General features: G+C 41.7%; 1 protein-coding gene across 3 annotated transcripts in view; it reads left to right on the plus strand.

The window, feature by feature from the left end:
- disp1 (dispatched homolog 1 (Drosophila)) overlaps positions 1 to 24,459 on the plus strand; it is an 85,691-nt gene that overhangs the window by 23,559 nt on the left and 37,673 nt on the right. For all 3 annotated transcript variants that reach the window (XM_047574204.1, XM_047574203.1, XM_047574205.1), the window contains exon 3: positions 3,010 to 3,088. The gene's annotated coding sequence lies outside the window, so the exon portion shown is untranslated. The remainder of the gene's footprint in view (positions 1 to 3,009; positions 3,089 to 24,459) is intronic.

Here is a 24,459-nt window from a genome sequence, read left to right on the forward strand (position 1 = left end):
TCAACAGATTGTTTGTGTCTTCACCGGCTCAAAGGGAACATATTCTGAATTGTAGAAAGGTAGGAATTTGGGGAGAAGTTCCTTTTGGGCTAACCGTCTTACTTTGGAACAAGTGACTGAGGTTTTTGACCAACCCCTTTAATTGGAGCGGCGCTCTTTCAGAACCTCAGAGTCCCTGCAGTTTTATTTATTTGAAGTCTTGTAATGTGTGTGGCATTGGGTGGGGGATTCCTGGACTTGAATCCCCAGAATTTGAGTGACTTTTTTGGAAATGGGAGCACACTGTGACCCCGGCCACTGGATTAATTGGTGCATGCATGCTTGGTTCTTGGCCTACCGCTGACCTGGCCTGGATGGGAATTGTCTACGAGATGGTTGTATTAATTAGAGTCAAACTGGGACTAAATTATCAAGGAAGATTGAGTTCCTCAACACACTATGTTCACATGTTTCCTGCAAGGAATGGGGAACACCTTGAAGGTCAAATGACAAAAATAAAACACTGTTTGGATCTTTGCATGCACAGATGATAGCAACATGCAGAGCAGGAGCATTGTCACTGAAGTATGATGACAAGTTGATTTTCTACGTACAGCATGACGTCCTTAAGCCACATGGAAGCTTTGATGGCAAACGGCGACTTCCACTCCAACAAAATTCTCCTACGTGCCGATAAGGATGCAAAGCCGATACCATCCTTAAACTTTCTTGTAATTATTTGGGAATCTGATAATACTCCAAAAATGACCAGTTCTGCACATGACGTCAACTTCACATTTAGTGCCTCTGCAGGATGTTTAAAAATAGCTGTCCAGTAATCTTGCAGACGGGGACGGGACCAAAACATGTGTGTCATGTTTTCTGTGATGATGTGCTCTGTTTCATGTATCTGAATAAATGTTGGAGAGTAAAGAAAATATAGTACAAATTAAACCTGGAGTTAGAGGAACTGTTATCTACGACTCTACCAAGTTCTTCTTCCCAATCTTTTCTGATTTTATCAGGAGATGTCTCACTAAGATGGAACATTAAGGTGTGTAGGCAGGTGTAAAGAGGTGATATTTGATTTAAAGTCACAGACCTGGAAGTATTGGAATAAAAGAGATTTTGGAAGGTTAAAATTTTCACTGAAGCTGGCAAAGACATCATTAGTATAGAGGTCCCTGAACCTAACCAGGCCTGTACGCTGCCACAGAGAAAAGGCTGCATCTGTGCTGGGAGGAAGGAAGAGATGATTACTATGGATGGGGCTGTGATTAGACAATCCCTGGAGTCCAAAAGTGTATCTAAATTTCCAATCCAATTTTTAAGGGTGGAGACGACCATAAACCCATATTTAAGGTCAAAAAGGAAGCATGTTCTTCATAAGTGATTTAAGCATAATGTTTCTGCTTTTCTGGTTTGAATAACTGTAGAAAAAATAGTATAAATGACGCCACTTCATCTGCTTCCAAGGTGCATGGAGGAGGAAAAGAAACTGTAGGAAGATCAATACTCCAGCACCATTTATAATGCATAGAACAACTTCATTAGACCGACATGTTTCAGCTCGTGGTCTTCATCAGGGTCATCAAGAAACACACTGGGCTTGGTCATGTGGCATCCGGCCAACCAATCACATGCAATCATACATGCAGTACATATGTACCAGCCGGAGAACACATGAAAGTGTGTCTCGGGTATATTATCATGTGGCTTCTGGCCTGTGGTTCAATGGACCAGGCAGGAAAAACAGAGCAAAGCCCTGCATTAAAAACAAGGTCTGTGAGCACAATAAAAACAGGATAAAAAGGACTCATAAAAGATCCAGTATTCAAAAAAAATGAAAAAACAAAAACAAAAATAGATAAATATGATACATAAAAAACACTGCAAAAAACACCTTAAAACAATTACAAAAACGTATTCATAGAAAAGTCCTTATTCCTTATTCACCCCCTTGGAAATATAGCTTTGAACTTTTTTCTCCCCCTCTTGCTGGGCTTAATATCTTCTATGCATGTACAAAATAAAGAAGGAATGTGGTGTTGGTTGATGGCTTAAATAACTCAAATGACTATTCTTCTACTGTTTGACACGGGGAAGCCAGGGAGGAACGTTCAGCCATTACTCTGGGTTAAATAGGTTCCCCTGACCTAGGGTCGTGGGCTCTAAATTGACTAAAAGTTCCTCGTCTCCTCATCTGTCCATATTTAAACTCCCTCTGTGGCTACCGCTCTCTTCATCTCCTCCCTATCGACGCACACCTTAGTAATTGGTGATGTGGACCATATGTCGGGTTTGAATGGCCTTCTGTTCTGTGGGGCCGTTTGACTTGCTCAGGGACGTATCGGGAGCTTGTCATTAGGCTACCTGTCCCTTCCTGGGCTGGCGTCACAGGCAGGGGGATATAGCCTTCTATTCCCGCTGCCTACTATCAGACATTCTCATCTCCTCTTCTCTTTACCTGTCAAGTCATCACATTTAGCCTGTAGACACTGGGTGTTGATCTGTCAGTGTGTGTAATCTTCACCATTAAGATACCTCCCCAGACCTTATTAACAGGCCGAGGTAGCCCAGCAGTGGTATGACCTCTCAGCTGGAGGGTCACGGGGGAGAAAAGACTTGCAGATTTAGTGAATACGTGTGTGTGTGTGTGCTTCAGTGTTGTTGTTTTGTATGTGTGCATTGCAGCCATTAGGCTCTGAAGTCCTTTTCCTGTGTTCTCCGCCAGTTTATGCTTTTTTTCTTCTTCTTGCAGACCAGTCTCTGTAGCTGGAAAGCTTTGAATGGCTTGTTTCCAGGGTACTTTTTCTGGAAAATTAGCACTGATTTCTTTCCTTGTTTAAAGTACAGATGTAGCCGTTGTAGAAGCATTCTAGTTTCAGTGCTGCTCATCTGTTACTCTAGTGGAAAATACTTCTGCAGAGTGGGTCACGGCCCCTGTCCAAGTCATAATAGTGATTTGAATGTATGCTGAAAAAAACGAGGCCATTGACAAATGAATGTTGCCTTTGTGTCTCTCCACAGATTTTCCCGTTTCTGTGAGGACTTTTAAGAGTCTGGACGCATGAATAGATGTAGAGCACGCTCCATTGTCATCCTACAGGTAAGACATTCAGCATTTGATCAAACACTTGAATTAAAGACCTAAAGAAATCATCCTATTTGTTTTTTTTGTTTTTTTCTGATTTACTGTTTGTCTAGGAGCCAAGACAAGAATTTGTTTGGTTAGAAGGGAAACATTGTGAGTCACGATTTACTGACGGTAAATGAGCACATCTTGGTTGGGAACAATCAGTTCTCATGAAAGTGACTCCAGACTAGGGCTCGAATGACTTTGGATTTTTAAAGTCGACTCGTGATTAAACTTGAGTCGACTAGCCAATGGCATCACACATAGAAACACAGTAGAAAGACAGTAGAATGTCACTAATAGAACAACAGAACTGAACATAAACACATGAGCTTATCAATACTGTTCGCTGCACATTTGTATAGCCTGTATAAATCGGCACCGTCGATAGAATTTAATAGTACTTCACAGCGCGTTGCAAGATGATATAATGTAGCTCGGATTAAAAAAAAAAAGAAAAAGTGGTATATCTCTAAAGGTCTAATAACTTAAGACAGTGAAAACTGCTGTTGAGATGATTGGGACCGTTCCTCTGTTAGCATTAGCAGACGCCATTTGTGCATTGCAGTAGTATTGTTGTTGTATTTCACGGCTGATTTACACAGCAGTAAAGCAGTAAAGTCGACCTACAATAATTTAGTGGACGGGGGAAGTTTGGGTCAGTTTGAGTAGGTCTTTAGCAAGATGAAATGAAGAAACAGGGACAATTACAGTTTCATTTATTTTCACATATTTATTCATATTTAAACTGCTATGTCTGTAACGTCAATAGTAGCACGACTGGCTACCGTAATAATTATAGTCTGTGTGCAAACATTTTTTTCTCACTCATAAAAAGGTAAAATTGAGGACTATTTTCAGGGGCAGCTTTAACCAAGGGACAGGTCACCCAAAACGGGAACAGTCCCCAGAATCGGGGACGTCTGGTCACCCTAAAAAATACCCTTAACAACCGACATGGCACCTTTTTTTTTATTTTGGCACAAGTCCTCTCATTCTGCCACTTCATTTTAAGGACGCTTTCATCTTCACCACCCTGGCATAGATGCAGTCGCACCATGCCTGTTTAGAAGCAGTTGAAAATGGTTCGGTCTTAAACAGTGTCTCGTGGCGCACCTTTCCGACCACTGTGCAATCAAATACACCAGTATGCCGATATATTAAAAATTTATATCATAAGGAGAAAAAAAACACTATTCGGTATGAACCGTTATACTGTCCAGCCCTTCTGTTAGGACTATTTTCTGCTTGTACTAGGTTGCCTTCATGATACCAGAAAGGTGTATTTGGGATTTTCAAAACAAGCTACACTCTGCTTTAACTTTTGTGTGCGTTTTATCTTTTGGCCCATAGCCACAGCAATGTCCACAAACCTATAAGCCGAGGTTAAAAGAGGCCATCCAACTTCTACCTCATAGGTTCCTTATTTTGTTGTTGCTATCTGACATCAGCATGTGTACAACCATTTATCAGGATCCCAACGTAAAACCCCTCCTCCTTCACTTTTTTTCGTGCCGCACAGTCAATTTAACAATCGGGATGGCTGAAGGAAAAGTCTGCGCCCTTTCATCAGTGTCCCTTAATCACAAGCAGACTAATAAAGAAAACCTGCTCGGAGTTGAGAACCACTTGCTGGCCTTCTTCCTTTCCCCTCTGCCTCTGTCTGGCGAGTTCAGACAAGCCCCCAGTAAAAGGTGAGGATGTTTGTTCTTCACCTCGTTACAGCGGGGTCAGTGAGCAAGGTAAGGCTGTTTACGTACGGCTCACAGCTCCCAGTGCCCCCGCAGACCTTTAAACTGGATTCATGGCTACAGTCAGGGAAAATAAATTCAACTATCTCTCATTCACTTTTATTTATTTTTATATATATTCAATTCTGGCCGCACAAATGTGTAAATTGCGGGTAATTTTCTCTCAAAACATGTCACATGATTTGTGGTTGTAGCGGTGTGTGATGGTGCATGGCCACTCGCAAATTATCCCCACCAAGAAAAATAGTATCAACAGTTGGGGTTGAACCGCGTGGTTACTTGTCCAACGTATGACTTCATGCTGAAGTATAAATCTGAGCTTAGGCAGCAATTCGGTCTTTCACGCACAAATACACACACACATTTCTTACAGTCACTCAATCTGTCTTTTCGGGTCCGCTCTGCCCTGACCTGCTGAAAAGCTTTCGGGGCAACGTCAGTCGGCCAACAACTCTCCGTGTTTGGAGTCTCGGCAGGTTCAAGTTGGGCGCCGGTCTGTCCTCCCAGCTCGTTCCTTCACATCATTGGCTGCCCTGTCACGTTCGGATGAGACCAACACAAAGCCGGGCCTGTGTTTGTGCGCACCTACGCATAAGGCATTTAGTGTATAGCTCGGACAACACGTCTGTGTGAGGGTGTTTGCGAACCTTGCGTGTACGTGTGAAGGGTCCCCCGTGTAGCGCGCGCGCGTGTGTGTGCGCGCCTGGGTTCATTTAGCATTGTGCGCGTATAATCATGGTTAAATGTGGAGAACGGAGCTAGAAAGGAGCAGCTGTGGCTGTTCTGGAACATGCACAGTGTCTGTTGTTGATTCTGCTGGACTCCGAGCTCCGCAGCGCTGCCCGGACTCCAGCTGCATGGACTCTCCTTTAAATACACTTCACAGGCTTTGGTAAGCCCTTTAGGAAGTAAACACTGGCCTGGTCATTAAGCGAAAATCTGCAAATAATAATCATTAATTATTAAATGTTTTTTGGTGGTGCTGAGCTACTTTTGGCTGTGAATTGACCCTCGGTACATTTTAGATCAACACAGCCCGTGTGTTTATGTACTCCCTTTTGAGTGTCATCGTTTCCTACAGGAAATTACAGCTTTGATCAAGTTGACCAAAATTATGCTGAATAAAATACCAGTTGCATGGGGGAACTAATTGGTGTTAGTGTGCTTAAGGCTGACTCAGCTGGCCTAAAGCAGATAGAGTTTTATCTTGGTGGTGCTTGCTCTGAGTGTTTCAGGCCCTGGATTCTGTAAATTGAATTGAAAAATACACATAATGAACAAACACTACTACTATTATTATTATTAGCATGGTTAATCTAATGTAGTCTACTACAGTGTAGAAAGTGTTGGTTCCTCAAGCTTTACAAAGAATTCCCTTCATTAATTGGTGCTACAACCTGTTAAGGCCGGTCCTGTGACTGAGCTGGGGCTGCAAACAGAGACAATTCCTGCTGCAATAATTGTCCATGTCAGAGCATTATAATTTGCTATGAGGTGCTTTGGCATCTGAAAAGCTTTAAAATCCATGGATCGTATTTCATGTCTCACTGGTAGCTCAAACGCACGCCGCCGCTAATCCAGGCCCCTGCATAGTTACAATGCAGAGCTGCTTCACAGCATGTCAGGCTATGTTTCGCCGGTTACGCTGGGATATTGGCATCCAGGTATGTATGTGATAATAACTTAAACATACATTACAGGAACAATATGTCTGAAGTCATTTAGAAATGATTGATTCTTCCATTCAAATGTGAAATGCCATGCTTAGTGCATATCTTTGCCCTATGGATTTACCAGATTAAAATACCAATACTCAGCATGGTATCAGCCAAAAAACCTCTTGGGCTATAACTCCAACTTAGTGCTTTATGCACTGTTGCATTGGGTGCCCAGCTGTTGATTAAAGATCGGATTAAACTTGTCCAACCCGACCTAAACAGTTGCCTCACTCACATGGCACATGTGCTGATGGAGTGCTTGGGCTGTTTTCCGTCAGTGGTTAATGTTCTTTTTTTTTTTGTCTTACACAAGGTGGGTCATCTATGTATTTCAGTCCTCCTTCTCGATGAAATGCGCCATGAAAGCTTTTCCAGCTATTGTGGCAACTTCAAAAATAAAATCCCGCCTGAAACAGAATGAGATCATCACGCAGAATTAAGGCGTTAACGTGGATTAATCCATCATCTTGATTAATCTGATGAAAAATTGTAATGCACTTAATGCGCAAATGGGCAGTTGATCAGGTAGTGACCTCCCGACTGTTCTGTCTTGTTTTTTTGTTTTTTTGTTTTTCGTTTTTTTTGCATTCACATTTACCATCTTTATCGGTTGGTTCTGCTGTCTGCTGTCTTCCATTTGCAAATGTCTGACGGTAACTATACTTAGACAAAATGCCCAAAATGCATTGCCAGAGTCATTCTGCGCTGCAGATGGGTTAATTACATAAATTTTTAAAATCAGATTAATTATGATGATAGATTATTTAACGGTAACGCATTAATTTTAACAGCCCTAATACACACATACCAAGACATAAGATATACCGAGTGACTGTTTGAAAACTTGAAAGAGGGTGGCTAATCCGTGGTTTATGCTCCTGCGTCAATTTGATGCCATAGCTACGGCGACAGCCCAGATCCTAGGCAGACCCTGATGCCATAGCCTGACGTGCAACTCCCTAGAAAAGTAACTACACGTGGCGGTGGCTCAGACCGCAAGAGTGATTGGTCCACTTGCTGTTAGTGTATTTGTGCTTCAGTATTTCCGGCTGCTTCTCCATCTACGAGATTTTTCAATGGATTGTTTTGGATCAGTACAGATGGAACACATGGAGGAAGGGTTGGCTGAGGAGGTTCAGAGATAAAAGGAAGGAAGTTGAAAAATAACCCAACTAGCAAAAAACACGCAGCGCCGACTAGCGTTTGGAAGTATAAATGGCTCGCGCCGACGTAGATTATGGCGCCCCGACCACAGAGCCATAAGCCGCACTTAAGGGAAAAGGGTTTCGTGATTTCAACTAATGATTCTTAGCTTGCTCCCTCAAATAATTCTGACGGTAACCAGTGACTGATCCTCCCCCTTGTTCTCCACCAGCAGCTGTGTTTTGCGTCTCGTGCTTTGGAACCTTTGATTACTAGGCTGACTGTACATTTGGGCTGAGCCTGGCAGTCAGCTCATTGTGCCTCCCTCGCCAACACACACACACACACACACACACACACACACACACACACACACACACACACACACACAAAAAAACAAAGTCTTCTTTAACTTTGATCGTGGAGAGTTGTAAATGACTGCCACGCCATCATCCAAGCCCCCAGGTTATCCACCAGGCTTTATTAGCCTAATGACTGGTTCGGGGATGTTTTATCTTTGCTGGTGTCTCTCTGAAGACGCCTGTGGCAGCCAGCTCATGTCCAATAACCTGACGCTGGCAGATAGTCGTGCGTTGTGTGCTTCATTATAAGCATCAGCTGCGACGGCTGTGGATTGTGTCTTCATTAAGGTTTATGATTTGTTGATTTTAATAATCTGTTGTGTTTCTTGATGTTATTGTTTGAGGGGCACTGGGGAGAACACCACTCCTTGGCGCTAACAAGAAGCAGGTGCAGTGCAACAGTGACATCAGGGTATTAGCTCAGATGGAGGCAGCTCTCCAGCTAAAATCAGATTTTCTTGAAATGCGTCTGCAGTGTGATTTATGATTAAACCTCACTCGGTGTAATGAAACCATGTGCTAATATCAGGGGACAATGAGTGTGATGACAAACTGCTAATGTTGAAACATTTTGAACCATTTACATGCTTTTTGACCAATAACAGATGCTTTCAAAAATCTCTGCGTTGGTGTTGTGAGTTGTGATGTTAAGTTTCTGTTAAAACAGCACCAGAAAGGCGGCGATTCAAGTGGATGAGCATTTTGTAGGTTTGTAGTTTGAGATGCTTTTTCGTCATAGCCCACTGACTAAAAATAAATAAATGGCAAAAAAATAGAAATATGAATACAACAAAATACAATTCAGCAGTGCTACAAAAATGTTAACGCCGCTGAATCAAGTAGTGAAATGTTTGTGAAAGGCTGTTATATTAGAATGCATCATTTTTTAACTAGTGTACCCAATGAACTAACAAATCTTTATCTTATCAGTGTTAAAGACGTGTAGATTCACTTCTAAAAGCATATACCATCAGTAATAATGGACGGTTGACATGTCCACAAGGAAAATGTCAAACCTCTAATTACAGCACTGTATTACAAGCATATCTGAGCATTTCCTGCATGTTACGCAAGAAAATGAAAAATGGGAGACCTAATCCATCTGGCTTGACTCTCATGAGGTTATTAGAAGAAAAATATACAGTATTCTTATTGAATGGGACTTTAATGAAGCGGACGGAATTGTCTGTGTCTACAGTACAGATGGAATAATACCAGATGCTGTATCCAGACAAGACGTTATTGCACACAGAAATCATTCACAATAATGGTTCTAAAACACACTGCAATGCAAACTTCCATTTCACCAGAGAGAATCTGATTCTGAGCCCCACTTATGTCCTCCGTTACAAATACCGTAGGCTACTTTACACTTTGTAGTTTTATGTTTCCCTGTTCAGTTTCGGTATTGAACAGCAGGGTCAACTAAAAAGCATCGTGTTAAAACTTATCAAGGATCCTATAATTATTGGACCACTTTCACTTTTGGATTCCATGCTCTCACACATAATGTCTCTATATGGTGTTGTATCAGCTGCGCTGTCTCCTGTCCACAGTATGCAGTTTTACCAGGCTCATGTATAATTCAGCCCATCGTCTGAGGAACATTTGCTTTGAGTTCGCCCACTCTTCATTCCCGAGCCTTTCTCAGACAGGAAACAGATCTTATAACCGGGGAATGGGAGAGGAAATGATAAATGAAGCGAAGGCAGGGACACACCACTTCAGATCAATGCAAATCTGAGCTCTGTTTATTGTTCTAGGCGCTGAGGATTTCTTCGCCTTGATCTAACTAGTAGGAAGCTCGACCTATACGTCTGCGTTTGGCACCTGGCTGACCTGCTGCACATGTCTGCGCGAGTGTGTACATGGACCATTATTTTTTCAGTAAGAGATATCCAAACATGTGGAGCCGCTGACGTGACGAGGGAGGGGGCGGAGGGGGTGGACGGCTGAAGGCTAGAGCTTTGACCTGAAGGCTCAGACTAGTGAGGACTTAGTCGGGTTCTTTCTCACTGGATTTCCCACTGAGCACTACCAGCAGCTATTCTCTTGTGCCTATTCTGTAAAGAACTGTAACTAAACAAATATTGTTGCTTTGATATAGGTGATTTAAATTTGTCTGCCCCTGGAAAGCCCTGTTTTGTTCTGCTACGGAAAAATGACTATTGGGTTTCCTTTGTGAAGAAGTGGGTAAGTGGGGAGATGAAGCCTGGAGGGACATGTGTATTCATAACACCAGTGTCTCTTTTCTTTCAGTCGGCATTGTCTGCTGTTGTGGATCCTCTTTGCTCTATTGTCTCGTGAGTTCTGCTGGTGGTCTCTCATGTAAACAGCTCTCAAAGGGGAACCTTCTCCTCTCTCCTTTTCAAAAGCTCTTTTTCCTCCAGGCCGTGTCTCCTTCTACACTGTCTCGCTGTCTTTCTCTCTTTTTCCCATCCCCTCTCTTTTTCTAACCCCCTCTCTTCCCTACACCACACACCCACACACAACCGCGAACATCCCAGCTCAAAACCATCACTGGCACTGGATGTGTCCCAGTGCAGAGCCAATAGTGTATTGGGCTTTTAGGTGCCAGTGGGGAGGGAAGGACCCTGCTGGCTTGTCAGCGTCTCTGACCCCTCTGTCACAATGGGTCCCTCTCCCCTCCCACTCATTTCCCTGCCAAGCTGGGAAGAGTAAATATTTATCAGCCCCCGCAACAATGGCCAGCTCAGAGGAGAAAGAGACTCTGACCAGAGCTCATGCGAGGCCTGTAGGCAAGGCCGGTGTCAAAGATGGGCAGCAGGAAGATTAAGATGGAGCCTCTGAATATTTTGGTGCGTTGCATTCCATATCTGCCGGTATTGTCCTGTTGGGTGAGTCGGTTAAAATCAAAACAAGCTTGGGTCTGTAGCTGAATGTCAGTGCAAACTTCCATCTTTAAAAAACAGGCGCGTTGGTCCTAAGAACTATGTTAATAACCTTAATTTGCATTATATTTGGTATTTGAACTAATTACGTTGTTATGATTTAGTATTTTTTGTACCTTGTAAATTAATGTCACTTTGTTAATTTGGTTTTGCCATTATGCACGATTGCAACCACATCCAGATCCACTAGGTCTGTGCAACAGGAACCTGCAAAGTAAAGAAAAAACAACAGGAAAAAAAAAACGATTCAGATCATTAATCAGAATTTCTCCTGAAATTTTTCTTGCATCCAAGACACTTGCTTCTCATAACTAAAGAACACTACACAATATGACATCAGACAAACATTATACAGACATATCAGACAATGGGCAAAATATAAGCTCAGACATGTGACGTGGTATACAAACATCAAAGTGGCTGCAGCGCCTCCCTGTCCCCGCATTGACAATTATTCATGGCACCCTTAAGACCCTGCCTGACTCAACATATAGACGGACTGAAGGATAAAAGAGTTACTCTTTTTAATCTAGTGTTGGGGACTCTGTGCGTCCTTTTGAATCCAGGTACATCACACACAACATATCCTTCCTTCTAATCAACAAATTTCTCAAACTACGACAATGCACATGTTACGGTCCCATTCATCTGACAAGTGGCCAGGTTTAAACACCTTGTTCAAGTGTGGTAAAATGTGTCTCTACATGAGTCCCCAGCCAGCACTGGAGATCTGATCTCAGTTCCATAAACACCATCACAATTTGTAATTTATAACCAAATTCTTACATCTGCTTTTTCTAATGAATCGCTACCTACTGCAGCGTCAAGACCACAAACACCTGTTTGTGGTGTGTTGAGACTTATTGTATTACCATATTTGATTAATAAGAGTAGTACCCTGCAATGACTGAAATCTGTCCTTGATGTGTCCTGTGTGTACGTGCACTTCATGCTGGTCATTGGATTCCCCAGGACGGGTATTAATGCATGGCCTGGATGTGGCCAACAGGATATTATTCAGACTATCCAGGACGGTCAGTTCTGTCCCACATGACTTATCGAAAGTGTAAACAAAAGAGTGTCCAATAGCTTTGTCTTCTAACACTTTGCAGTGAGGAAAAAAAAAAAGTAGAAGGCTAAAGAGTGCAGATGAGTAAATACGGGAGACTTGATCAAAATGGGGTTTCTGTTCTTCCTCAGGGGTCAGAATGTTTGTCATTTCTTGACACTCATCAGCTGCTGCTCTGTGTCCTTGTAGTTTTAAATCCTTATCAGGTTTTATATTAACCAGGCTCCGATGATTCTGTCCCAGAGGTTTGAGAGTGGTTGTGAAAGTACAGAGCCAGATCAGAGTTCCCTGCCCGTTGAGTGAATTTGGGGAACAAATAAGCCCAGAACTCCTGCAGTCTGAGCCCAGCTTGAACTAAATATATTAACAAGACTAACAGTCTGCTGCTACATTTCCAGCTGTGTTTTTGGCAAAATGCTAATTTTACAATTTCTCTATTGGTGATGCTAGGTAGGCAAAAAAGACAAAACAAAATTATTTTTAATTGAATTTAATAAAGTCCAACAGAGTCACATCATGTTTCCCTCTCTCTCGTCCTTTCCTCTGCTCTGCTAGAGAGTCTGTGCCTATTATTCCCCACTACAGTACATCACAATTAATAGCCACGTGTTGCGCAGAAGGCCTGGCTGTAGCTGTGAGGAAACAGACGGTGCTGAAGAGGGTCTTTGTTCCCCGCATCGAATGCCACCACTCTCCAAGTGCCATTAACAGCCTGAAGGCCTGGCGACCTGTACGGAAGCTGGCAGACAGAAGAACGATAGCTTTGTTTTGTGTTCGAAAAAAGACACACTGAAAGATGGCAAAGGAACTCGGCAGTAACAAATTGGCGCTTTCCGTGCATCATTGACCCAGCACTGTTGAAGCAGAATTAGAGCAGCTGCACAAAGATGAAGCTGAAATATTCATCACAGCCATGTCATGTAATGTATGATCAAGGAAACAGCTGCTTCAATGACTAACACAGAGCGTGTTACAAGCAGGTGCTTCCACACATGTTCAGTTGGAGGGATAATAAGGCAGTTCGACATTCCTTATGGTTTATATAGAAATGGTGGATATAGTCAGTCCCTAAATATTTTGGTCGATCCAGGTCAAAGAAGATGCCGTATGAATTGTGATGTCACGGTGGGGATAAAGCCACTACGGTCATGCTGTGCTATTTTGTAAGTGATGACTTGCTTCAGAGTTTTGTTGAAGATGATGATCCTTATACAGGGACATTATAAGTAGCGGTGTTCCCATCTGTACTGGGGCCAATCCAGGCTTTTTTTTAAAATGATTGGTTCTGGTTCTGGATCTAGATCAGTATCAGGCTTCAACCAGTTGTCTTTCGTAGTTATTCATTTTAGCGTCAAAGAAGGTGACGGCTGTTTGTCCTTCTTCAGCTTGAGTGGTGGTTGGCTAGTCTACAAAGTTGCCAAAGGAGAAATACCAAAAACACCAAATGTGCCTGCTGTGTGGAAGTACTAATGTTACTCTAGAAAATGTAGTCAGTCACCCAGGAAGTAATAATTTACAGTATGCAATGTGAATTTTTGCCGAGGTGGTAGAAAGAGATCATTATTCCGTACTATCAACTTGAACCGCTACCAAAAAACACAAATTGAGTATCCACATGAGTATACCACGTACCCTAAGGCAAAGGCAGCACCAAAACAACAACAACAAACACTGAACTCTGCATTTAAAAGAACAGACAAGTTTCCTCTAGACGTCATCTAGATATATACACTCACCAGTCACTTTATTAGGTACACTAGTAAAAGATTGGACCCCCTTTTGCCTTCAGAACTGCCTTAATTGCCTTAACCTGTTCCACCACATCCCAAAGGTTCTCTATTGGATTGAGATCTGGTGACTGTGGAGGCCATTGGAGTACAGTGAACTCATTGTCATGTTCCAGAAACCAGTTTGAGATGATATGAGCTTTGTGACATGGTGCATTATCCTGCTCGAAGTAGCCGTCAGAAGATGGTACACTGTGGTCATAAAGGGATGGACATGGTCAGCAACAATACTCAGGTAGGCTGTGGCATTTACACCATGCTCAGTTTGTACTGAGGGGTCCAAAGTGTGACAAGAAAATATCGCCCACACCATCACACCACCACCACCAGCCTGAACCGTTGATACAAGGCAGGATGGATCCATGCTTTCATGTTGTTTACACCAAATTCTGACTCTGTCATCTGAATGTTGAAGCTGAAATTGAGACTTGTCCGACCAGGCAACGTTTTTCCAATCTTCTATTGTCCAGTGTTGATGAGCCTGTGTGAACTGTAGTCTCAGTTTCCTGTTCTTAGCCGACAGGATTGGTACCTGGTGTGGTCTTCTGCTGCTGTAGCCCATCTTCTTCAAGGTTGGACGTGTTGTGTGTTCAGAGATGGTATTCTGCATTCCTTGGTTGGAACCAGTGGTTATTTGAGTTACTGTTGTCTTTTTATCTTCTCCAACCAGTCATCCATTCTCCTCTGACCTCATCATCAGCAAGACATTTTTATCCACACAACTGCCACTCAATGGATATTTTCTCTTTTTCGGACCATTCTCTGTAAACCCTAGAGATGGTTGTGTGTGAAAATCCCAGTAGATCAGCAGTTTCTGAAATACTCAGACCAGCCCGTCTGGCACCAACAACCATACCACGTTCAAAGTCACTCAAATCCCCTTTATTCCCCATTCTGATGCTCAGTTTGAACTTCAGCAAGTTGTCTTGATCACCTCTACATGAATAAATGAATTGAACTGCAGCCATGTGCTTGGCTGATTAGCTATTTGTGTTAACAAGCAATTAAACAGGCGTGGCAAGTGAGTGTATATTACAGAGCATCACGGATCAGCAGCCCGGTTCTGTAGTAGAGGTTTTCTGTATCTGTTGGAGCTTCTGGAGCTAAGGTGTGAGCTATCTTCTCTCACTGCATTATGTTTGACGACTCTGTTGAGAAAAAAACAAAACAAAATGATGACTCTCCATGGGATGAAATTTAGTTAATTTAAGACCAGATTGAGGACTCGGACACTGAATATTATAAGATCGTTATTGGGCATCCCTAATTATGAGGTTATTGTATGAACTGCTATCCATTAACCCTTTTCTATTCACATACTGTTATTTTCTTATTAGCACATGCTGCATGTGAATCAGCATATTCCACAAAGGCAGCAACCCGATCGAATCATTACGGGCTTGCTTGCTGGCGCGCTCTTCCTCTCCGTAGGCCTGTTAATTGGCCCAATAAGATTTGCCTTGGCGCGGATCCATAACGAAACACTAATATATCAGAGATGGTGTGAAATGGTCGAGGCTGAAGGCTTGGCAAGGACGAAGCTGGTGCCTGCCAGAAAACTTCAAGTTTATTGGACACTTGACTCCGTAGCTTTAAGGCTTTCTCTGTTGTAAACCAAATGAGTGTGTTTTTGTAAGTGGAGTTATTCCAGTACATGAGTACCAATCTATTGAAAGCATAACTGTAACAGTAACAGCAGAGATAGATACACTGATACACAGGTTTTATGAGTAGTATTGATCAGTATTCTTGTCTTAGCACATTATGGCTTGAGTAAATTCTATATTTAGTTTATTGTGAAGAAATCACTTAGCCTCAAATGACCAGTTAGACGGCAGAGTGCACCTTCTGTAAGATTTATCCTGGAAGATCAACTATTGAGACAGAAGAGATTATAATTAGGGCTGGCTTTCTAAAATAGATTTATTTATTTATTGATTGATTTATGTAGTGTTGTCATCATAACTACTGCTATTAATTTTTACTATCATCATTTTCTTCTTTTCTTTTTATTTTCACTTTAAATTTGTTATTTTGTCTACCCTGTACAAGGTATATGAATATTATTTCTTTACTGTGTTTTTTAATTATTTGTCAGGCCAAGGTGAGGTCATGCCATAAGCCTTTCAGGTTTCAGACCTCACCTGCACATCTTTTTTACTCTTCGTATCTTTCTCACCAGTAAGAAAGATATGTAATTGCTTTGCTCAACTTTTTATGTGCAAATAAATAAATAAAAAAAATAAATTCCAATTTATCTGGATTTGAAAAATTTGACATTGATTCCTAAACTTTATATATAGAGCACTTTTCATTCAAAGGATGCATCCCAAAGCGCTTTACTTACTAAAATAAAATAAAATAAATAAAACAAAAACAAAATACAATAGACGGAGAGACCACACACGTGTGCGGACGCACGCGTACACACACAGACATGAAAAATTTAAAAACACTGGGAATTAAAGAGCAGTGAGGAAACACTATCCCACCCTCACCACCTTGAAGTTGGGGAAACACTAGAGACATAAAAATAACTATAATAAATCTACGGCTATAATAAATAAAATTCAATTTAACTGTATACTAAAATAAAATAAAAATAATAAAATTAGTTAAAATTAGTTAACACCAAAATAAAAGGAAACATTTTAAATAAGGAAATAAAATAAAATAATCAGGCTAAAAGGTAATAAAAAAATAATAATACTAAAAATCAGGCAAATAACGATAATGTACATATATACACACACCTACATATAAAATTATAAAATAAATAAATAAATAAAATTCAATAAATAACCACACTAAAAGGAAAATAAAATTCAGTTGAAAGCAAGACTAAAAAGGTAGGTCTTTAGTTTGCTTTTAGTTTGCTTTTAAAATACTCACCATTTCCTGCATCCTCTCATTGGAAATCTCGCCGCAGTCTAACGAGTCATGTTACACATGACAGAACTACAAAACTAAAAAATGAGTGAATACAGTTAGTTAGTTATCGTTGGTTAAATGAGTAGAAAGTTATAAACCAGAGAGCAGCATCAGGCCTCAAAGCTGATGACGGCTGTATAATGACAGAGAAGAGCTGCACAAAAGCAAATCCAGATGCAAGATGAGAAACAAAAGGTAAAATATTGTGGAAATACCGCGTATGTCTGGAACCAATGACAACATTAGTTTTGCAAAAACCTCTTCCATAACGAAGTCAACTTGTTTTGAAACTGAAATGCCTCTAAATGAATTGACGTTTAATCGAGTTGAATCAGGACTTCGTGAATTGGAATCAAAGTGATTCAGGAAATTGCCAAAACAAATGTTATTAAATGAGAAAGTTGGAAAAGCCACATTGGCTAATGAGGAAGGCTCGCATGCCATTTATTCATTTTGATTCCGAACTGTGGGTGTGTTCAAACTCAGTGTGCAAGCACTAGGGACAGTCAGGGGACTGGAGATGTGTCCTCAATGAATGAACGTTTGCAGCGTGTGGAGAAAGACATCACACCAGAAATGATTGTAAGGCTATGGAGTCTAAAGCAACATAAAGGCATACAGTGTAAACATTAAAAACAGAATTCTTCCACAAGAAGAAATGAACAGGTACTGGCGCACAGACGTAACAAATCAGCCCAACACATATGAGAATCATCTTTCACCATTCGGCCAAAAACCTGCAGGTACGAGAATACAATTAGGTACAATTTAGCGAGAATGCAGCTGCGTAGTAGTTACTGTATGCGTGATTAGTGTAATGTTCCTGGCACGTCGTGAATGAAACTGGAGCGGGACAATGTGGAAAACATCAATAACAACAGCGTTGCCGGCTGGCTGGGCATTCAGACATCCGATTTACAGGATGTATTTCTTTCCAAGGCTGCTGCGATCGTTTCATAATTGGTCGGCGCATCCAACGCGGAACTGATTTGTGGAAATAATTATTTAACGTCACGATTGGAAGCCTGTGTTCACTTGGGCGACTGCAACTCAGTTCTCATAGTATTCTCTGAAAACACCCTAATTTCATTTGGGCTCAACACCCAACTTTGAGGTTTTGCAGGTCTCAAAGCTACACATCACTGGTGTACCTCTGCTCCTCCCTTTCTTCTGACTTGCAGGGGGAGGGAGGCCCACTGACCCTGAGTGTGATGTAATTCCATAAGCTTGTCACTTATAATTTCCCCCTCGTTTTTAATGACTGTGAGATTAATGCCAGACCAAGACTAGGCCAGGCATTTTCAGGGTGTGGATTTTTTATTTTTTTTTTAGAGCCCCCCCCCGCCCCATTCACCCATTCGTCTGCTTTTACAGCAATTTCGCTCAGTTTCTAAATATTTATGGACATACACAGACAGCTAATAAAGTCAGCATTGGAGAACTGGACAATTTTCCACCTATTTTCATTTTTCGAGCATTACTGTTCCTCTCTGACGCCCCGCTTCCCCGTGCCAAAAAGCGGTACCCACCATTTGAGTCATAATAATAACAAGTTGTTTTCTCACATAGGGGGGAAAAAAGGGGGAAAAATTGCTAACAGGCTTTTGGGTCCGGTAAGTATGTATCTACATGCCCGGCAGAGGCAAACATACCCTCATGTGTCCGCGGCTCTGCAAATGCCGGTCTGAACACACACACCTGTGCATGCCTGCAGGTTTCTGCACACACACAGACACCTGTAGGCCCTTTTTCTCTCTTTTTTTTTTTTTACTGTATCGGTTTTCCTCTTGATGTGGAGTTTGTTTTTGGTTGTCGAGGCTCAGTGGCGGTGGAGGAGTCAGATGTTGTGTGAAGTGGACGAGCTGTCAGGAGGAGAAAGGGGCGCCGTTATTGATTCAGCGCGCTGTGTTCAACTTTTAAGGTGGCATCTGTGACGGGATTTAAGACAACCACTCTCGTTTTCTTTCATATTATCCCCCTCTTCGCTTGCGTTTAATTCACTCGATCCACTAGAGCGAATTGTGTGTGTGTGTGTGTGCGTGTGTGTACTGTATGTGTGCATGGAAGAGGCAGCGGTGCATATATGGGATTATTTCTAGGGTCCATTTGTCACAGCGCACATTTATCATGGAGCCCACTGGTGTCAGACCTGCAGCTTTCCCACCGCGTCTCCATTACGCTCTGCTGGTACTCACTTAGACACTCAACACCTGACCTGACACATACAGTCAGTCACACACTCGCAGGCTCACGCTGCTGTACAGACAAAGAATGCACACAATGCCTCCTCCCCTGTACATGAGACCCTGATGGAAAAGAAAAATGAATGAGTAGAAATAATCCTGAGAAAGAGAAAGTCCTACCCGGAGAGTTTTTTTCATTTTTCCTTGTCCTCTTTCCCATGCTCGACTCTGAGTGGACTCTGTGAACTGCTTCTAGAGCCTAAATGCATTGCAGCCTGTCTTGCATTCCGTCCCTGCAGTGAATTTTTGTAATGAGACTGGATTACACCCTGCTTATTTTCATCGTTCATTGTGCTTATTATCGTGAACCAGAACCATGAATTTAAAACAGGATTCTTCAACCGCTCCTCAGCCAGAAGGGTTGAAGGGTTGGGGACAAGCACCCGCTCTGCTGAAGCGTGCTTGGGCAATACTTTGACCCAGCGGGTCTGGAGAAAAAGACTGACACGGGTACGTTTACATGCATGTAAACGCGTTACTCCGACTAAAATCAGAGCTCTCCTTGTCTGACTAAGACACCCAGATAATGTGATTGGAAATAGATTTTCACCGGCATGTATACACCTTAATCAGAGTTAAACTGGAAAACGCGCGTGTGCATTTCTTAACCCACATGAGGTGTGGTGAGCTGACTGGAGGCGCATTTGGAGACGCACGTTAATGCCAGGTCTGAACACACGTTCCTAAAGCTGGATAGCCCAGCTATCGGATAGCCCAGACTGGATCTTAATGGAAGATCTAAACCTGGGTTGGTGATCATGTCTGTTGTTTATCCTCTGTAGAACAGATGCTAATTGCTTGTATAGTATCCCAGCATCCCAGTGCATTTGGTGTATGCAGTTTGTTTCCACACATAGGCCTCTAACACTCAACAATATACTGTAGAGTTCCATTATGGACATTATGAACATTTCCAGGTTAATTTCCAACAAGGTTAAATCCTAATCAACATTATGCATGCAAATCAATAGCAAACAATATTACAACTTATTAGCATCATTGAACAAACCTTAACTTTTGCAATGAATAATATCAAGTTTAAAATGGTTCCTCCATCTTTAGATAACATGTTAAATTATTAAATCATTTAACCTCCAGTGTATACCTCCAAAATGATTGTCACCACTTAAAAAATAAAGGAGATGCCTGGTAGATATTGCCAGAGTCTGAGATAAAGGTCTCCGGTTGCTTATTTTCACCAATATTTGTTTTACCTCATATTAGAGAAGGTACAATCTGAGACTTTGTGTAATTTTCCTTCATGACCCACATCAATTATTTATTAGTTATCATAATGGTTGCAGATTCATTTTGAGTTCAGCTCCTTCCTTTAGTGATTTACCACTGCAGCTCTAAGCTGGATCCAGGTGCAAGCCCTCCATCACTGCTGGCAGCAAGCAGAGAAAGGAAGGAAAGAAGGAACAGATTTTCACGTAGCCGTGCATATGCATATGCATTCTGTATTGAGTGTGCGCGATTTGTGCTGTAAATACATGTACATTCATGCAGCAGCTGCGTCGGGTTTATTGCTAGTTTACAGCTTTTTTTTTTCTCTTAATCATTGTGTCCTGTAACGCGACTTCTTTGGTTTTATCTTGTTAGCTCGCGTTGCGCAAAACGAAGAGTAATGGAGAAGCCAAAACACGAAAAAGTGAGACGTGAGATGAACGTGTTGTGTTAGAATGTCAACAGTGTGTCTGGAGAGGAGAGGAGAGCAGCTGCAGAGGCCCTGGTTCCCGTCTCTCTGGCGCACACCTCTCCACAGGGAGCGGGGAAGGGCTCCAAGTGCCCCCGGAACCAGAGTAAACCCGTCTCTCTCTCTCTCTTTCCTCTCTCTCTCTCTCTCACACACACACACACACACACACACACACGCACACACACACGTATACTACATTACATGCATACATGCCTTATAGACTCCAGGGCCCTGTCACTTGCTTGTTTTCTGCCTCATTTCCTCTGAATTTAATATTTTGGACCCTGAATCATTTCCGGCTTTATTGGTGGACACAGTGTTGCAACATTTACAAAGACTAAAGAGGTTTCCTCTATAGGCTGAAAACGTTGATTTCTCTTTCTCTTACATGCATACACAACAGCTATCAGGAGCCCCCCCCCCCCTTAAGCCCTCAGAGCGCCCTCCATGAGCCCACTTGTCCTCCAGTGAGATGACACAGGATGAAGTCACTCCATTTGCTTTGGCACCGGGATCTTTGTTTCATGCGCTGCGGTGATGTGCCAAGGGCTGTGTTCTCACAGCAGAGCGTTCTGCCCACTGCTCTCTGAGAGGGACAAGGCCATAAAAACTAAAGTGTCCTCTGTGCAGCTCAACAAATTGCAGTGTAGCACAAACCGTGCCAAACCCGAGCGCGGCAGGGAACTTTTGTTGTTGTTGTTCTCACTGATTGTCAAACTTACTAGGCAAAAGACCAAATCAGATTCAAGAGGTCAAAAAGGATTCGATATATCAAATCTTGAGTTCAAGAAGTTTTTGGTGTTGCGTGCCTCTACTAAACAAAGCGAGTGGCCTGACAAACATCCCTGAGAGGAATTTGTTTACAACAGAATGGCTCTGATCGGTCTTGGGACTCTCCAACCACATGCAGACATGCTAAATATGATAAATATCAGTATTGCATGTACTGATAGAGGCTTTTTAGGTGGACTTTGTTAGAATGGCATTAAAATGCATTTCATGTCCGCCAGCCACAGCAGTTAATTTCACGAAACCAAACTATCAGTGGAGCCTTGATAAAACAGTAGCAGTATCCCATTCTTCAGTGAAGCATGCACAAAGCAAAATGCTGTACATGTATAGACATTATATGAGAGCATATTGTCAATGAATGTCAGAGATTTTTTTAACTACCTCTTACCTCACTTAAACAGTTGTGATATGATAGATTAGATTTAAAACAATCCAGTAAGTCAATTTACTTTAGATTCACACACACTTGAGCCTCTGAAATATTGGACTAGCCTGCCACACACCTGGTAATATTTCTGTTGATATATTAATAAAAGCTAGGGACAGGCCTAGAAGCTAATACTGCCCCCTTTTTATGCTGTATTTTGGAACTGGCATTTTGAAGCCGACTTGTCTGACAGAGTGAGTTCTAGCAGAGACACTAGGGTTGGGTATCAGCAACGATACTTGGGTCACGATATGATACATATCACGATACTTCGGTCACGATACAATACGTATCACGACACTTTGGTCACAATACGATAGATTATTGCAATATTGTGATATATTGCCATATTCTACATAGTTCACTGAGAAATTATTCAATGCAGCTTAAAATATAAGTTGTATATATGTACATCAGAAGACAGTGATAATTCATTGGATAAACGGAGTAAAAACAAAATATTAATATCAGTTTATTGCACTTGTACAGAAAGTGGGTCAAGTTTATTTGTCAAAAATTAAATGTCACAAAGTTCACAATTGCCTGACGTGTGTGCTGTGGAAGTCGTTCACGATCAGCCCAAAACAAGACTTTTTCTTTTTCTTTTAAAATGAATATTAAAACATTCAAAATCGATATTAGATCAGAAAAAAAGTATTGAGATATATTGCCATATCAATATTTTTTGCCACTCATAAGTGCCATTCAATCAAGGGACTATCATTTCAACTCTAAACTGTATCCTACTGTTGCTTATAGAATAAGATGCCAAAGGTAATAAAACAGATAGTTGGGATCAGAGATGCGTTTCGCGGTGGCCCTGTGTGAGATCCTTGTGGTCAGACACAAAAAAAATCCCACGTATTGTTTGGAAAACGCTGCAGGGGATAAGATCTTTGGAAAACAGTCACACACCAAATGGCGGAAATAAGCGTGTGATGAACGTCCTGCGCTGTAACGTTTAGCTGGTGTATTAAGCTCATCTGTCCGAGATAAGCTCAGCAACATGGAGATCCTCAGAGAGCAGATGATGATTGAGATGGAGAAAGGGCTTTGAAGTGGTCTCGACGTCAAGGAGAGGATTCTAGACTGGCCTTGTCTGCATTCCAGCTGCTGAATGTGGTGACACTTAAGCAACACTTCTGTCCAAAGCGTCTGGAATTTGTAGAAAGATAGGATTTTATTCCTTCCCCTCTATTTCACTCCGCTGACCCTTCCTCTCATGCTAAAGTCTTTTCCACCCGTCTTTCTCACAGCTTGTTTCCTTTACACTCTCCTTCATTTCATCCCTAGCTTCTCCACCTCTACCTCAGTATTTCTGACTGCCAAAGGGTTGATGGCAGCAGGATGTGATCTCACACCTCCAACATTTTCAACCACACAAAAAAATGTCGTTTTTTCTGTGCAAGGCCATCAAGTTCCCCCATCCTGAGAGGCTCCTAGAGAAATTTAACACCCGGATGCGATCTTTCAAGTTTTATCACAGTTTTTCTCCAGAGCCATGCTTTGCTTTAGATTCTTTCTGTCAGACATGTGGTTCAGTATTCCAGTCTTTGTTTACTGCCATAAAATCCCCCAAATGCAGCACTTGCTGCGTTTCCATTACCCCAGAACAGTGGAAGCGCCTACATTTTGAAAAACTAAAACATTTTTACGCTCTCATGAGGTGGTTTTTCGTTATAAACGTGTATCGCTAAAGTGGTAATTGAAACGCTTTCTTTGCATTTCCCCGTCGCCGGTGTCGCCAAAGACGATGCAGGGGTTCATGTGACCAGTTCATTTCATGTGACGAGAATTAAAGTGAATCATGGGATATTGCAAGATGAGACTTTATGCGAGTTACAGCTTATTCATCGAAATTTATCAATTAATAATGCTTTTATTTTGCGTAATGGAATGGAAATGCAGCTAGTGTTTACATTAATATTTACATAGCAAAGAGATGAAAGATGAAACTGACATTTAATTAGTGAAATTGATTATGTAAGTTAATGATCAAGCGAAAAATGCAACAATGGCCAGTTAGCTAGCAATCAAAACTGTAAAATACAGGAGCTCTTGCCGTTCCAAGCCATTTCATGGAGATGGTCAGTAAAGTTCTAAGCTTCACTTAGAGCGGAATTGATCATTTTGCTGCTTTAAAGGAGTGGGCTTTTTTTTTTTTAAATTGGTGAGTAATGTAATTAAAAGAGAGAGTTATGCGACTGATGTTATGCAGTGGCAGATTGTAAATATTTTATTCCAGTGCACATTCTCAACCTACGTGCCACTGCTAATGCCCTATAATGAAATAAACATGACGAACCGAATGACATGTTTACGAGGAGTCAATTTATTTTTCATTAGTCGCCTTTACATCCAAACATGCTGAGCTGTAGCTCCACATAGCCAGGCTCAATTATTTTCAAAATATGAACCTGGTAACACACCATTTGGATTTCATTATGGGGCGTTTCAACTGACAAAGAAAAAAAAATACCTCTGCACCCAACTGGATATTCCTACATATA

Source organism: Mugil cephalus, chromosome 21 (assembly GCF_022458985.1).
Source record: "Mugil cephalus isolate CIBA_MC_2020 chromosome 21, CIBA_Mcephalus_1.1, whole genome shotgun sequence".
Lineage (NCBI taxonomy): Eukaryota > Metazoa > Chordata > Actinopteri > Mugiliformes > Mugilidae > Mugil > Mugil cephalus.